The sequence below is a fragment of the Anastrepha ludens genome, chromosome 2 (genome assembly GCF_028408465.1).
Source record: "Anastrepha ludens isolate Willacy chromosome 2, idAnaLude1.1, whole genome shotgun sequence".
Taxonomy (NCBI): domain Eukaryota; kingdom Metazoa; phylum Arthropoda; class Insecta; order Diptera; family Tephritidae; genus Anastrepha; species Anastrepha ludens.
The window spans coordinates 35,304,096-35,319,950 of NC_071498.1; the positions used below are offsets into that span (position 1 = coordinate 35,304,096).

The 15,855-nt window shown below is 42.4% G+C and overlaps 1 protein-coding gene across 2 annotated transcripts in view; it reads left to right on the forward strand.

Moving 5' to 3' along the window:
- Positions 1 to 14,075: 14,075 nt before the first annotated feature.
- Positions 14,076 to 15,855, forward strand: part of LOC128868355 (histone-lysine N-methyltransferase trithorax) — a 61,137-nt gene continuing 59,357 nt past the window's right edge. The window contains exon 1 of one of the 2 annotated variants that reach the window (XM_054110361.1): positions 14,076 to 14,633. The gene's annotated coding sequence lies outside the window, so the exon portion shown is untranslated. The remainder of the gene's footprint in view (positions 14,634 to 15,855) is intronic. The other variant, XM_054110352.1, reaches the window with a different exon arrangement.

Genomic DNA, 15,855 nt, shown 5'->3' on the forward strand with positions numbered 1-15,855 from the left:
GCACGCCGCAATTCCACTGTGCAAAGCAATGGAAATTATAACAATCAGCTATCAGTTACTGCTACAACAAGAGCAACATCACAATCAGCTGTTTGAAAACAAACTAGTGCTTGAAATATTTCTGTGGTCGATGCTTTTTTTTAATCTAAAACCAAACAAAATGAAAAGACACTAAAACTACATTGTGAATGAGATGCTAGGCACTGCTTAAAAAAGGCCGTTGAGTATTTGTTTTTACATAATTTGCAATATATTTATTTATAAATTATGGACATTTTTGAAAATTTTGAGAACTACACGATATTTAACATATCCCACGCTCTCCTTTTTTGCTTTTTGGGCAGACCAAATTACGAGTCCTACTTAGGTTTTAAGCTCATAAAAAAGTGGTATTGACCAAGAACGTTAAAATGCTCACAACTACTAAGTCATGAGAACGAAAGGGGCACAACTTCGTTACTGCATAGGGCTTATTTTTCAAATATCGGGATTTTCGGGAGCGCGATCGGTATCGAGATTGTGTGTGTTGTGTTCCCACATCATATGTACGGTTCATTTAAGGGGTGCCTCATATCAGTGGCTTCAAAAAAAGGTGTTTTTTCTCAATTTTTTTCGAGGCGAAAAAAGCGACACACAGGAATAATCTTTTTTTTTTTTTTGAAGGCATGATTGGAGAGTAATAAAAAAATTTTTAACATAAATAAAAAACAAAATGGCGGACATATGAGGGATCTCGCACAGCTTCTCGTGGCGCGCTAGTAAAACGGCGTGTAAGATTGCGGTTGTAGTTTTCACCTGAAGCACAAAACAAAAATATTGTCTTATTCAGCAGGCTTTCCCGCATATAATGGACTACTCTTGTATAAAAATATAAAAAAATGAACACACAATTAATTATTGAAAAAAAGTGCTTCTTTTCGCTTTTTTTCAAAAAAGGCGTTAAATAGCATTTTAATTATCTTTATATAGATGATCGGTTTGAAACGAAAACTTTCGTCGTTTTTTTGAATCTTATACGCCATTTTCAAAAACATGGTTTTGAGAAAACGTGCTTCAAAGTTTTCAGAAGATAGACAGTATATCACTGGCGCCTGTAGAACATGTCCCACCGCTGCGCTCAACGTTATTCTCCACTTAATTCCTGTGGATCTGCAGGTTAAATCCATTGCTGCTCAGAGTGCTATTAGACTGAAGGAGTTTGGCCTTTGGAGACAACTTCCTGTAGGACATAGCAGCATCTTGAAGCAGATCTCCCCTTCCTTCTCTGATATTCGCACCGACCTCTCCATCCGCAAACTCCGGAGCAGGCAAGATTGGAAAGAGGGGAGAGTTGGTGCGGATATAGATGCCTCTGTTTTCACTGACGGATCCAAAATGGAGTCTGGAGTGGGAGCGGGGGTCTACTCTAAATCAGCCAGCATTTCGGTCTCCTATAAACTGCCGGAGACAAGCGGCGTCTTTCAAGCAGAGGTCTTCGCGATGCTGCAGGCATGCAAAATGCTTCGGGATCGCTGTTGAGAGGGAGACATTAATATTTTTTCCGATAGCCAAGCTGCAATCAAGGCACTATCGTCGCCGTATCGCAGCTCTCTTCTCGTGAACTCCTGTAAGGAGGAACTTAAACACCTCGAACGTGCAGGAAACATTTCCCTCATCTGGGTTCCTGGGCACAGGAATATAGAGGGAAATGAAATTGCCGATGAGCTTGCCAGGAAGGGGGCGGCAGAACCGGATCCAGCTGCCCTCTTCTCAGATATCGGTATCCCCTTGGCCGTCGTTAAAGGGAAACTACACAACTTCTTTCTAAGAAAAGCGCAAGACAGATGGAAGTCTGTCTCATCGTGTGCCATTTCAAAAGCACTATGGCCTCAATACGATATAAACAGAACGCTTAAGGTGATGGAACCCCCCGCCATTCAATTTCCAAACTCATTGCGGTGATCACTGGCCACTGGTTGATCGGCACCCATGCGGAGAAGCTTGGAATTCCGTACAACCGCCATTGCAGAAGCTGTGGGGATCCTGCAGAGAAAGAGACTGTGGAACACTTTCTCTGCAAATGTCCGGCTTTGGCGGCTAAGCGCTTGAGATTCCTCAGCGTCCCCTTTGGGGATGACTTGATGAAATTCTCCAGCCTAGATCCCTTTTCTCTCCGTCGCTACATCAACAGCACTGGATGGCTGTAGACGGTTTTATCTCCTCCCTTAATCCTTTCACAGGTAGTGGTCCACTTTATGGTATCAAAATGGCACGTAAGTGCTACTTGTAGTGTACCTGGGGTACTCTTGCCATCTTACCTACCAGTATACTCACACGAGGGACGCTACACAGGTCTGCAACTCCGAAATCACTTTGTATACCGCTATAAAATTTTGAGGGCATAATATATCTATCGATTGCAGTAAAAAAAATCGATTTTTTGAACCCGACTGCTAAGAGGCCCACCTTAATTTGCTGCATAATGCTTTTAACTTTTCAACCCTTAAGGCTTTTGATACGAGATTGAAAACGGGGCTACGAAAACACATGCCCACGACCCGTCTCTGTTATAAGGCGTTGCCACAGTATGGTGTTTATTTTTACACCCAACTACCTACGATCATATTTTTTTTTTATTGAAATACGTATGTATGTAAATATCTACTAGGCGCATACTAACATTAAATAAAACTTCAAATCAAAAATATTAAGTTGATTGCAATTTTTTCACCTTCGACAATAAGCAATCCCCTTAAAAGTATTTGTATAATATCTATTTCGAACTCGGTCACAAACAAACTTATGTACATATATATTCCATCATAATTCGCAAATGCCATGAAGCCGGATCATTTGCATTGTATTGTGAACTGCCCTAAGCTTTTTTTAAGCCAGCGCTTGAAACCTGAGCACTTCTTTACCGGCACACATACGCAAAAAAATTTGTAAAAATATAGCAAAGCAAATTATTAGCTATACAATAATGAAAAATTTGCAATAACCTCAATTAAGAAAAATGTAAGCAAACAATATTTAAGAAAGTTTATTCAGTTTTAGTTAAGCAAATATAAATACAAATAATTGTACTGAAACCAATATTTGTTTGCAATAAACTTTGCAAATAACGACGAAAACGAATGAGTAAGTAATGCAAGAAACCCAAAACGTATCAAAACTCTTATCGAATTCTAATCAGCCAAATTAAAGTAAAAAACAAAACATAGATATGTATGTATGTATATCAAAACGAACGAATTGGAATTAAGTTAATGTGCAACAAGCATCTAATTATGTACTATATTTAATAAGCAAAATTAAAAAACAAAAACAAAAAAACATTGTAGTCAAACTCACGAGTACTCCACACAAGCATACATATACGCCATGCCAAATATCAAAGCCAAAAGCTAGAACAGAAACTGTCAAATATCAATTGAAACGTTGAATATCATTGTCGAATGCTCAATACTTATACAAAACACGCATTACATCTATGTAAGTACATATTTATATACAGTATGAATATATATAAATACATACACGCATGTATGTAAATGGAAAATATATAAATCTTAATGTATTTAAGTTAAATAAAATCACACACACCCACACATACAAGCATAATGTTGCATTGATGAGGTAATAGTATTATGATACATACATACAGTACAGTAAGTTGAAAAAATGTGCATATACGAGTACATAATTATTGCTATAATACATACATAAAATTACAACAAATAATATAACAAAAGCACGATACTATAAAATAGGAGCTAAATATGAAAGGTATTGCGAGTAAATATGGCAAGAAAAAATGAAAAATAAAAATTAAAATAAAAATAACATACACTTAAACTAATTAATGTTGTTATAATTACTTTTCTTCCTTCCCGGCAGCAGAATTTCTCCATAAGGTAGGTATCTGTCATCAAGGTTAGGTTAGGTTAGCCAGATTGCTTGTCTAAGACAAGACACTCTCGGTGGCCCTAAGGCCCATACTTGCATTTGATTTGCTTGCCCTAACTAACATACGTGGCTTAAACCACTTAGATCCTTTTAAGAAGGCAACGAGTCCCTCTAGTGTGGCATTTTACAAATTTCCCTGTTCTTCAGAAAAATAATCGCCAAGACACTTGGCACGGCTTCTTTGCAGTGCTGGACATTTACATAAGACGTTTTGTTCCGACTCAATTTCTGCTTCATAACTCTTGTAGAAGTCATTGTGAGGTACATCCATTCTACTGGCTAAAGTGACAATAGTGCAGTCACCCGTTATAACACCTGTGAGGACTCTGTTAGCGCAGGTCTGATAAATAGCATAACCTGGTGACCTATGCTATCGCTTGCATCAGACCACTTGCCCATTATCATCTCGATCGAGAAACCTGCCGACTTTGTTTCCGCGGTTCACCGGTCATATATCAACCTTAACAAAGCTGATTGGACCAGATTCACGGAATTTATCGAAGATATCTTGGCCGCTCTCCCCATTCCCACCGTAGTGCGCGCAGGCAAACGCTTCATACCCGCTGGAAGGGTCAGGGACATATGTCCCAATTTCCTAGCTGAAGCAGCTGTTCTGGCGAATGAGCGTGATCTCCTACGCCAGGCCGATCCCGTGGATCCTCGGATAAAGGATCTCAATTCGGAGATCCGGCAACTGGTAACCCGATATAAGCGGACCAAATGGGAAGAACATCTGAAGTCCTGCAACTTCACTTCTGGTGTGAGCAAGCTTTGGTCCACCGTAAGGTCGCTGTTGAACCCGACGAAGCACAACGACAAGGTGGATATCACTTTCAACGGGCGCACTTCGTCGGATCCGAAGAGATGCGCGAGCTACTTTAGCCGGCAATTTATTCTGCATCCTCCGGCCGACAGATCCAAACGTAGTGCTACCAGATGGCTGCACAAACTGACATACAACAGTGCGCCACTTGCTTTCTCCAGCGATGAAGTTCAGGGGGCCATCAACCACATGAAACCAACAAAAGCAATTGGCCCTGACGGACTAAACATGCTGATGCTCAAAAAGTTGGGTCCATAGGGAGTAGAATACGTCACCAAGGTCTTCAATTTGTCTATCATTCCTGATAAGTGGAAATCAGGGAGAGTGGTCCCACTACTAAAGCCTGGGAAACCCGCCAACCAAGGGAGTCCTATCGTCCGATAACTCCCCTTTTCCCAGTATTGAAGACTCTTGAAGCCTTTCCACTCCCTCTCTTAACGAAACACCTGACCCCGGCGTCACACCCGCATGATTTCCGAAGAGTGCATAGCACCACTACGGCACTCACCGTCATTAACACCCAGGTAAACCGCGGACTTAACCAAAACCACCCCTGCGAGAGGACTGTCCAAGTAGTGCTGGATCTAAAAAAGGCTTTCGATACAGTCAGCCGCGCCACGCTACTAGGTGACATTTTACAGTCGACACTCCCGCCAAGGCTGAAGAGGTGGTCCGCGAACTACCTGAGTGGTCGTCATTCGTCGGTGTTATTTCGAGACCAAACATCCAAACAGAGGAAAATAAAGCAAGGAGTTCCCCAGGGTGGTGTCTTTTCACCCTTGCTTTTCAATTTCTATATCTCGAAACTCTCCCAGCCACCAGAGGGAGTCTCCCTGGTCTCCTACGCCGACAACTGCACGATAATGGCGTCGAGTAATGACATTGATGGCCTATGCTCCAAGGTAAACGACTACCTCGCCCTCCTTTCTCACTTCTTCACTGCGGGGAACTTACAACTCTCGCCCCCTAAGTCCACGGCGACCCTCTTCACCACCTGGACAAAGGAGTTCAAGCAACTTAAGGTAAAACAAAATATTGGGAGTTACCTTCGACAGCTTGCTCTCCTTCTCAGCGCACACAACCGCTATTGCAACGAGAGTACAGAATCGCAACAAGGTCCTCAAGTCGCTTGCCGGCAGCACTTGGGGCAAAGACAAAGAAATGTTGCTGTCGACTTTCAAAGCAAGGTAGGTAGGTAGGTAGGTAGGGTGGTTGTCGTAAGACACACTTAGACCTTCGGCAAGTCCATTGTGATACCACTGGAGCTTATCCTTACTCTACGTCTTCCTTTTCAAACCATCCGGTTGCTTTAATAAACGAGCAGAGCTTCGTTAGTTTTAGATGGGCTATATCCGCTACATCGGTTAGAAATGATGTATCGAGAGTGCGCAGCATCTTTCACACTCACATAAAAGGTGTCTGACTGTTTCCTCTTCTTCTGTATTAAGACAGACAGCTTCTACAGAAATCGAAGTAAGGGAGTCCTAACCTTCTAGCGTGGCTGCCTATTAAACAATGACCAGTTAAAACACCTATCATTTTTCTTATAGATTCTCTGTTGAATCTTAGCAAGATCTTCGATCGACCGCTGTTCCAGTTCGGTCATGTCTGTCTGCTTAGTTCGCATGTTGTGAGGATCTGCCAGATTGTATTTACCTTTTTGATGGTTTCCCTGTCTATAAGTAATTTACAAGTGGCTATGGGCATGGGTATCAGCGCCTTATCCGGTTCGCGATCGAGCGTTGTACCGGTTCTTGCAAGTTCATCCGTCTTAAAATTTCCTGCGATGTTCCTGTGGCCTGGTACCCAGATAAGGTGCACCTTGTGGCACTTAAATACGTCATCTAGTAGTTTAAAACATTCTAGAACTGTTTTTGACGAGTGTGTTTTTGATTCCAGCGCTTTTATTGCTGCTTGACTGTCCGAGTAAATGAAGACTTCATTTGTGGATAATCAAAGCAATGGGCCGACCGGTTCTTAACTATGCTGCGCCTGTCTGGTCGCCTGGAACCAGTGATTCGCAGTGGACGGAGCTTCAGGCCTGCCAAAACATTGCAATAAAGACCGCGACAAGACGTCTCTTGATGTCCCCGATACAATGGCTACACGACAAGGCCCACATGCTGCCTATGAAGGAGCATAACAAACTGCTCGCAAGCAGTTTCTGCTAGGGTGCTACCGCAGGCCTCACCCATGCAGACACCTGTTTGAGCCTGAGCCACCTCTTAGGCACGTCAGAAGACATTTCCTCAATTACGCGGACGAGATCCAAGACAGGCAGCTACTGGATCGGACAGTGTACAGACAAACCATAAACGACATTCATCGGGAGACCATTACCACCTTCTTAAGCTCCCAACCCCCGAATGCCGTTATCGAAGTCCAACCACAACCAATCGCAGACGAAGAGCTCCAACTTCCCCAAGAGTCCCGAGTAACCTTGGCACAATTACGTTCTGGATACTGTAGCAGGTTAAACTCCTACTTATCCAGAATCAACCCCGAGGTACTAAACATATGTCCGGCATATGAAGGCACCCAGCACAACACTAACCACCTTTTCACATGCCCCATCAAACCCACTCACCTAACACCCATCTCCCTCTGAACCCAACCTGTCGAAAAAGCTAGTTTCCTTGGCCTACCGTTAGATGAGCTAGATGAAGACGACCGGTGATTACATTACACTGACAGGGCAAAGCTACTGCTACAACAAAAACAACACTTGTGAGGACTCAGGTAGTTGATCTGCTGAATCCAAGCAGACGTTTTGTCCTTAAAAATCCAGTTTTGGTCAGAGCACTTTGGATACCATGCAGTTAGTAGTCAGATACCACCTTCGATTGGTTTCCGCGATTACGTTCAAGTCAATCGCAGTATACAGTTCGTTTAGAGGAATGCTTATGTTATGAATGCTACCAACGTAGTGCCTTCATTCATCATTCTCGGAATTTTGCTACCTCGGGAGTAAAATAACACCAGCAGGCAAGAACGATTGAAAACATTGCAAGGCGTATCAACAAAGCTCGTGTAGTGCTTTGCTCAGTTCATCAGGGGTTTTTTAATAGCTTGAGAACTAAAAATAATAATGTAAAACAGATATATTGTTGGAATGACTTTTTTTATTATGATTTGGTGGATAATTTCATGGAATTTATTTTTTTAAATGATTTTTTTTTTCTTTTTAAGTAAACTTGTACATTCAGAAGTTGCTTAATTCGACCAATGAACTCCCAACTGAGCTAATCATCAAGCACAGACAATTTGGCTGGATAAACCAGACTTTGGGCAAAGATGCCGGCGAAGTATACAGAGCTGCGCTGTGGTGAAATCCGTAAGGTCCTAAAAATCGTGAATGACCAAAAACCACCTGGCAACGTATGCTAGATGTGGGTTTATTAATCGAAAACAATCGAAATTATTACAATTCATTTGTTCTGGTCCTACACTCCGGTTCGAGTGTAAGGTAGTGTGTTAAAGTACTTTTTTCTTTCTTGCTCTGAATTAGTGACCTTGTTTAATTGGTTCATGGTTTAATTGTGGTGAATTTTCAAACGAAAAACTTGATGTCCACAAGAAAAAGATACTCGAAATATTTGTAATGAACGTTAATAAAAAGGCTACCTTTGTTTGGGTACCTTGGCAAAAGTGCCAAACATCAACACCTCGCTTTATTGAATAGATATGTTCCAAAAAAGTTGATCGTAACGAAAAATTTATTTTCATACATTTCGATACAAATTCAAAAAGATCGGTTCCAATTTCAAAAATTATATAAGGGTACGGCGGTATTTGAGGGCAGGTTAAGAGTAAAACTAATAAGCTTTTTTCTTTAATGAGCCTTAACGAAATTTAATGAAACTTCACGAATTTTTTACACAACTCTAACTTATTATATATGTATCTATAAAATCATTCAATAAAATTTCCATTAGCTGTAATAACATCCTCGATCCGGGTCTGGAGACGATCACATTGCCGAATCAACTATCCTTATTCACATTGACCATAACGGTATTAATTGCAATCCTCAGAAAGGGAATGACTTTCTGAGGATGCTTATTGGATTCAAGCTCATCTACGCCCCATACATAGTAATCCAGGAGATTAATATCTGGGTTGTTAGGCGGCCAGAAGTTCGGTATTCTCACGTGCTTCAGGGTGTTTCATTTTGTTTAGAAGGAGTTTTGATAGGCTAACTCGCTGTTCTCGATTTTGTTCCAGGATTTATACCTGAGATCTTCATGGACAACTCGGCGGGTAAGACCCTCAGAAACATTAAGCTCACGCGCAAGGGCCCTCATTGGTTTTGAAGTGTGCTCGTCAATGTTCGCTTGCATTTGTACGTAAGTTCTGCAGATCGGACAGTGTCAGAACGATCCTCGTGGTTTTTTTTTTGTGTTTGACGACAGCAGGTTCAGCATCGCTGCCTTATGCTTCCAATTCACAGCGATCCTTATGAACAAATGAATGAGCGCACTTAAGAAAATTAGAGTTTTCTAAATCGGTTATTTGCACATATAGCGATGATAACTGCATGTCTCTTCATTTCTTGAGTTAAGTTGTAGCCCTCCATGCCATTATCAGAAAAAAAGCAAAAAGAAAAATAAAATTGTCGGGAAGTTATAGCTACAAATGCATGCCCTCAAATACCGTACGCACCCTGCATTAGACTAAAGACTTTATATTAACAGACATTTTATCCTTTTTACTTCCTATATAAATTTTTACCAAGAGGAAGGAAGGAGATCATACCCAAGGTGCTCTCTTTTAAAAGAATATTAACAACGAATTAAATTAAGTAAATTTTTTTTCAATTTGACATTGGTCATATCCACATACAATAATTGTAAAAATGTTTGAAAACTGTTTTCATTCGATACTCGTAAACAGTTTCTATTGTTAAATGACGCAACATAAAATATCTGTCCAAATTTGTCTGCTCGCCCTCCTTTCTGGTTCTGTAGCAGCAAATGAACCGGAATAAAACCCGAGCCTTCTCTAAGTTCGTAAGCAACAGCAATGACCGCAAATAGGTCCATTCCCACAACAGTCGGTCTTACGTTTCTGGAATGACCTGGATTTATATCTGGCCAAGGACTGTCTGTGCCCAGCTTGACATTCTACGGTTACTTTACTAGTAAATAAATTTTTAGGGTTATCAGCAGAAAACGTCTGTCTATGAAGACGGGAGGATGAAGGACTGCTGCACACTTTATCAGCCGGTGTCCCGAATTTCTAGGCTCGGGTTGCAGACATCGTACACTGGTTTGTGTAAGTTAGTAATAATTTTCGATAAATTAACGCAAAAGTCTACCCTCCAACACAATAGGTGTACTCAAGACTTGGGATTGGCTCAATGGCTCTTCCAAGGAGGTTTGGTTTCAAATCCCGAGGGTCACGAAGAAGTGGTTCGCCAACAATCTGAAGTGCACTCTTCGAGTTATGTGCTATTCGCACAGAAAGTATTGAACGCATTCTGGTCTTTCTTATTTCTGAATCTGGTGATCACTTGACAATGCCCATGTGATAATGGGTATTCTCGCAAGGCCTCCCGCAAGGAGGGACAAGGCATTGAATTTGTGGCCATGTTCTGTAAGCCGCAGTTTCTGCTTCCGTCATTCCTTCTCTGCTAAACGCCGAAGGTCTAATGCATGTCTTCAAGTCAGAGACTTGCAGGTTTAGTAGACTGCGCCCATCACATATAGAAATTCGGAAGGCTGCACGTTTTGCCAGCAGAACTAATAGGATTTGATGACAGCCGTTTATCACCATTTCAATTAAAGGGTCTTACATCAGTTGAATACATTCGTTGTATTTTTTCGTGCGGTTGTTGTTGTTGTTGTTTTAACAGCATAGTTAGCCCTGTCAGTGTAGGTATATCATCTGTCGTCTTCGTCTAGCTCATCTAGGGGTAGGCCCAGGAAACATGCTGTTTCGACGGGTTGGGTCCAGAGGGAGAGGGGGGTTAGATGAGTCTGATTAAGGGGGCATGTGAAGAGGTGGTTAGTGTCGTGCGGGGTACCTTCACATGCCGGACATGTGTTTGGTATGTCGGGGTCAATTCTGGATAAGTAGGAGTTTAACCTGCTACAATATCCAGAACGTAGTTGTGCCAATGTTACACGAGTCTCACGGGGAAGCTGGAGCTCTTCATCTGCAATGGGTGGAGGTTGGACTCCGATTACGGCATTCACGGGACGGGAGTTCATGAAGGTGGTAACGGACTCCCGGTGAATGTCGTTTATTGACTGTCTAAATAATGTCCGGTCCAGTAGGTCTCGGTCAGTTTTGTCCTGGAGTTCGTCAGCGTAGTCGAGGAGGTGTCTCCTGACGTGCCTGGGAGGCGGCTCGGGCTCAAGCAGGTGTCTGCAGGGGTGAAACCTGCGGTAACACCCCAGCAGGAACTGCTTGCTGAGCAATTTGTTATGCTCCGCGACTGGGAGCATTTGTGCCTCGTTGTGCAGGTGTTGTATGGGTGACATCAGGAGGCACCCGGTCGCTGTCCGAATGGCGGTATTCTGACATGTCTGAAGCTTTATCCACTGCGAATCACTAGTACCAGGCGACCAGACAGGCGCAGCATAGTTTAGAACCGGCCGGCCAATTGCCTTAAATGTCGAAAGCAACAGTTCTTTGTCCTTGCCCCAAGTGCTGCCGGCCAGCGATTTGAGGACCTTGTTGCGATTTTGGACTTTAGTGGCAATTGCGGTTGTGTGCGCAGAGAAGGAGAGCAAGCTGTCAAAGGTTACACCCAAAATTTTGGGGTTATTCACAGTCGGAATTGGTGTGTCGTCGACTTTTACCTTAAGGGACAGCTTGACCTCCTTTGTCCAGGTGGTGAAGAGGGTCGCCGTGGACTTGGTGGGGGAAAGTTGGAGATTCCTCGCAGTGAAAAAGCGAGAAAGGCCGGTGAGGTAGTTGTTCACTTTGGAACACAGGCCATCGATGTCATTGCCCGACGCCATTATCGTGCAATCGTCAGCGTATGAGATCAGGGAAACTCCCGCTGGTGGTTGGGGGAGCTTCGAGATGTAGAAGTTAAAAAGCAAGGGTGAAAGGACACCACCCTGCGGTACGCCTTGCTTAATCTTCCTCTGCTTTGACATTTGATCTCGAAAAATCACTGACGAGTGCCGACCGCTCAGGTAGTTCGCGGACCACCTCTTCAGCCCTGGCGGGAGTGTCGACTGATAAATATCATCTAGTAGCGTGGAATGGCTGACTGTATCGAAAGCCTTCTTTAGGTCCAACGCTACTAGGACAGTCCTCTCGCAGGGGCGGTTTTGGTTAAGCCCGCGATTTATCTGGGCGTTTATGGCGGTGAGTGCCGTGGTGGTGCTGTGCACTCGTCGGAATCCGTGCTGATGTGGGGCTGGGGCCAGGTGGGTCGCGAAGAGTGGGAGTAGGAGGGCTTCAAGTGTCTTCACTACTGGGGAAAGGAGAGTTATCGGCCGATAAGACTCCCCTTGGTTGGCGGGTTTCCCAGGTTTCAATAGTGGGACCACTCTCCCTGCTTTCCACTTGTCAGGGATGATGAGAGTGGCCAGAGACAAATTGAAGACCCTTGTGAGGTATCCTACTCCCAGGGGTCCCAGATGCTTCAGCATCAGCGCGTTAAGTCCGTCAGGGCCAATGGCTTTCGATGATTTCGACTTGTTGATGGCCCCCTGAACATCATCACCGGAGAAAGTAAGTGGCGCACTGTCGTTCGTCAGTTTGTGCAGCCTTCTGGTAACACGACGTTTGGTTCTGTCGCCCGGAGGATGCAGTGTAAACAGCCGGCTAAAATAGCTCGCGCATCTCTTCGGGTCCGACGAAGTACAACCGTTGAAGGTGATAGCCACCTTGTCGTTGTGTTTCGTCGGGTTCGACAGGGACCTAACGGTGGACCAGAGCTTACTCACTCCGGAGGTGAGGTTACAAGTCTTCAGGTGCTCAACCCATTTAGTCCGCTTATGTTGATTTACCAGTTGCCGGATCTCCAAATTGAGATCCCTTATGCGGGGATCCCCGGGATCGGCCTGGCGTAGGTGGTCACGCTCGTTTGCTAAACTGGCTGCTTCTGCTGGGAAGTGAGGACGGATGTCCTTATAACATCCAGCTGGGATGAAGCGAGCCGCAGCAGCTGTGAGCACCTTGCGGAATGCGCGTTCGCCGACGCGCACATCAGTGGGGATGGGAAGAGCGGCGAAGGTGTCCTCGGTGAATTCCGTGAAGCCGGCCCAATTAGCTTTTATAAAGTTAAAATAGGACCGGTGATTCGCGGAAACGAAATCGGCAGGTCTCTCGATCGAGACGATAATGGGCAAGTGGTCTGATGCAAGCGATAGCATAGGTCGCCACGTTATGCTATTTATCAGACCCGCGCTAGCTATTGTTAGGTCAGGCGAGCTGCTACAATTGCCCACTACCCTGGTGGGGGCGTCGTCGTTCACTGTGCTGAATGTCGAGTCGTCTATCTGCTCTGCCAATTGCTGTCCCCTACGATCATTTGGCAGGCTTGAATGCCAAAGATCGTGATGCGCATTAAAGTCACCTACAACCAATCGGTTTTCACCTCTGATGAGCGCACCTATATCAGGGTGATATCCTGCCGGGCAGCAGGTGACAGGGGGTATTTTCGTGCGGTCATAGGCTCCAGTATTCCAGAATTTTAACCAAATGTTAATCTTTCAACAGGATCACGGATCAACAAATAAAATATTTCACACAAGAGTCAAAGCTTAAGAGAACATACATATGTATGTATTAAGGTACAGTACTCACCCCGTTGCGCTTAAAAAATTCGGATTGGAAATTCCAAAGCCAAACCCAACTCGAACTAATTAGAAACTTGTTTATATGTTCCATGGTTCAACTTTGCAATTATTTTAAAAATATCAGTTACTTTTATAGATTTCGTCCTCCAATGCGTAACTGTACAGCCATGAACATCGCAGTCAGATTCAGCTCAAGACCAACTAGATATTTTAACCAAACAACATATAAAGGCAAAAAGGTGCAGTTCCCGACCCATTCCACTAATCAAAGTTAGCTAGGAAATTCACCACCCAAAAACAAATTCAATCTAAATGGAATCCGTCCTATATGTTAATTGTTCAAACTTAGCATAGGTACATTTCAAAAATACCAGTTAATTTCATTGTTTTCCTCCACCAATTAGTAATTGTTCGTGCAATGAACAGCGCCAATAAGAATCAGCTAAAGACCAGCTGATGGAACGCACTCGATACGGAATTCTGCCAGCAAAGAGAAACGCGGTAATCACAGCCAACTTCACAATTTTGCATTCTACTAATTCGCTTTTCTGTAAAATATAGTGTCGTGTCGTGAGTGCGTTAAATTTCGAAAATTTACACAAAAAATGCCATAATTAATAATTAAAACTGTTAAAAAAGTGAAAAACAATTACCATAGTACTTGGTTGAAGTAAAATTTGTTAGTTTATCGCATGGAAAGTTGGTAAAATCTAGAAATGAAAATCGGAAAACCTGCTTTCAGTGAAGGTAGTGAGAAAAATTTTTTCATCTTTCGTATAGACGATTGTTCGAGTGTGTTCGTGCGTTGCGAGAGTGCTTGTGCATGTGTGTAATTTTGTCGGTGAGTTTAGTTTGCGCGAATGGAAACAACGAGAGCGCGCAACCAAAAAGAAAAACGAAAACAACATACTAAAGCAAACAGTGATATTGTGAAACGGGAGTGAAGTGTACAAATTGGGGTAAAAATTAAGTTAATTTCCAAGGTAGCTGTGCTTTGGTTAACTTCAATGAAATTTAATACAAAAAATAATAACAAAAGAGTGAAGGATGCATAAATATTGCAGCTCGGCAACAAAAACTCATTTTCGAAAGAGTAAAAGGTAAGCCAAACTGAATGATGTACACAAAAAAGTGGAGACAACGAAAAGATATGAAAATATTTGTCAAAATGAAAAACAGAAGAATTGGCAAAACACGAGAAAACAACACGAAACATCAAATATAAATGCAGAAACATAATCAGAAGCAAAGAGAAAAATGTATTTGCAAACAAATGCGCGCGCACAGCGTTGCAATTGGCGGTGAATTTGTGGTTTGTTTTGATGGCTGCTGTATTCTGCTAGTGCTGTTGCTCCAATGCAGCACTGCTGCAACTACCGATGCTGGAATTCCTTTCATGAATTCGTAAAATGTGTGTTTTGCGTACAGGCGGGAAACCGCTTTGTAAATAATTGATTTACTCAGGCCAAAGTGGTTGCTTGCATTTGAATGAATGCGTGCAGTAGAGAGCATTTCGCAGATTGGTGTGAAAAATTCGTTGTATATGCGAACGTGGGAAATATTCTTTAAAAAACATTCATACCATATACTGATAGCATCTCCAGTGTTTACCAAATTTGAAAAAATAAAACTCAATTCAGTATTATTTCCATTTTACCGCTGTTCATACAATTTGTACAATACAAGGGTATGATAATGTGAAAGGCGCTATATCGAAATATCTTTTACCCTTATTTTTAGTTTACCCTTGAAACAAAACGAAAACAACAACTATGCCAACCACAATGCACTCGCATCAGCAGCAATTACCATTACCTGAATATGTAATTATCCTTAAAAGTAGTGAACCTTTTTGTTTTTTGCCTTTGTTTCGCTTGCACGCAGCGAACAGCTATTGGACGACATAACGAGTTTTCGTTGTATACATAGTTGTTACTGTTACTTATTTTTTCTTGTTGCTTTCGACGAATGCCATATGCGATGTTGCAACTTTGTAGGTGCATTTATTTAATTCGGCTTAATCGCACATTCGTCCACTGTACGTGAATCCAGCTTTTCGATAATCAAGAAGGAATGACAAAACTCTTATTATGTCAGTTTAAGCTTTAAAAATAGACACGGGTATGTGAGTTAAAATTTGAAATACAAATTATGTAAACTAACTAATTGCCGAAACTCAAGGCAACAAAATAAATTTGGTTTATAATAAAGATATCTAAAATGTGGGCAAACCAGATCAAATGTAAAACAAAACTCACTAAAATATAATAGTCGAATATTAAATAAAGAATAAATACACATCGAAAAGAAACAACCGTAAAA